Genomic DNA, 2,064 nt, shown 5'->3' with positions numbered 1-2,064 from the left:
AAAACTGCACATCAGCTGTGCAGCTACTCCATTCACCAATTACACGGCAGCAGTGGGGTATAATTGAATTCTCCACTTGGGCGTTGCCCATTTGCCCTACCTTCGGGGAGACGGCATGTATTGTGTTTTGTTGTGTGTAATTGCAACTGCTATGTGTAGAGACAAGGATATTTTGGATTCATGTCCCCCGTGGATTGTGTGTGATGGCTAGAGTATGTGGTTCTACATGTGAGTGTACCTGTCATCTCAACCTTCTGATAAGGGACTATTGCAAACAAAACCTGTAATATCACCATCTGTTCCATTATACAATGGCTACGATTTCACATGGCGCCTTTAAAAATGTGTCTCTCACAAGGTATGTTAACACTTCTGCAGATGTAATTGAGTGACTGGATGTTTGTGCTGTTATTACAGTCTGTATTGCTATAGTTTCATGTGTGGGGGATGTAGGTGGGTGTACGTAGCATATACAGGTTTGTGGGGCTTGCATTTCTACATATTCCATATATGTGTGTGGGCTCCTTCCCTAATTAAAGACCTATCAGTTAGTAGACTTTTGTTACGGGCATATACATTGGGCCATTGTTAATTGGTTTCTATATAGTATGCAGGTGAGGTTGATACTTCCATACCTCCGGAAATACAGTGATATGTAAAGGAATGTTACTAAATGACAGCTGTCCCGTGTATTTCTGTCCCAGATATTTGCACTCATTGCAGTTGTGTTGGTAACTGAACCTCTTTGGCATAGGTTGCCACCTTTTCAAATGGCCATAGTGGGGCACTTGTGGGACACAAATCGGTGTTTACAAGCCAACACATACCCATGGTCAGTACACAGGATAGCACATACTTTTATCCTGAATACATACTTATTCTTGTAGGACTTTGGCTACTTATCATATTGCATGTAACATTTACGTTTCTTACATACAGGCATAACTATTTCATGCAACTATTACATAATATATGGGACATAATAATGTCCTACAATCTCGGACATTTGTCCTTTTTAATGTTTTATGTCAGGATACAACTGCCCAGGGAGGGGCTGTCCCTCCTAATTTGGGACAGGTGGTAACCGTATGCCTATGGCTAGCTATAATCACACGTACCGTAATGATCTACCTCCGAGTTGGCACTAACAGACACATGATGCAGACACACACACACACATTACAGTCACACGGAAATGCACACGGCACCCTCAACACACACATACACAGACTACGGCAATCACAAACACAGTTGAACACAGTACCTACGTGGACCGCAACACCGGCAGCGGTAACTAAATGTCCCTTCATATCGTGATAATATTACTTGAGGTTCTAGTGTTCTGGTACTGTGTTCTTTCAATCTTTCAGCCTCGTGGTTATGCGTGTCGGTATGTGACACATTCCATAGTTGGTGGTATCCTATTTATTTGTACCTCCATGGTTGTGTACATGTTGCTGACCTATCTATATATTTGCAGATATTGGTGAATCCGTATATATCAACATATATCTCTCTATTACCCTTTCTATCTGTATTTTATATATGTGTGTATGTATATATATATATATATATATATCTCTGACAGAGAGAGTGACAGGCAGAATACACCTTTCATTGTGTACTTGTCGGTGTATACTGTTTCCTGGACTCCGCACGTTTGTGTTTGAACCTGTCACATCACACACCTGCCGTAGGTACATCTTGGCTACCATAGTGTTAGGTGATTGTGTACATGATTGCGTGTTCTACTCCTGGCAGTGGTCGTTTTACCCTTCAGAGCAGACACTATTAGTACAGGGGTGATTAATGCTGGTTTCACCTGTTCTGGACATCACTGACCGTGATCTGCATGATATTCAGAGAAGCTTAGCCCTGTTTCGCACATATCCTTATAGTCATATTTAAATGACACTTACCAGCACTGGGCAACGAATATTCCCGCTAACGTGTGCTAAACATGATCTGATGACCTGCATCCGACATGCATTATTCGTGCCTTCGGGATTACGTTACATCCCTTGCAGGACGTGGGACCGGGAACATGCACGACAGTCACTGCAT

The sequence above is a fragment of the Protopterus annectens genome, chromosome 4.part1 (assembly GCF_019279795.1).
Source record: "Protopterus annectens isolate FY-2018-M chromosome 4.part1, PAN1.0, whole genome shotgun sequence".
In the NCBI taxonomy this organism is placed as follows: Eukaryota; Metazoa; Chordata; order Ceratodontiformes; family Protopteridae; genus Protopterus; species Protopterus annectens.
The sequence above is the reverse complement of the archived record's forward strand: the minus strand, read 5'-3'. Positions refer to the sequence as shown.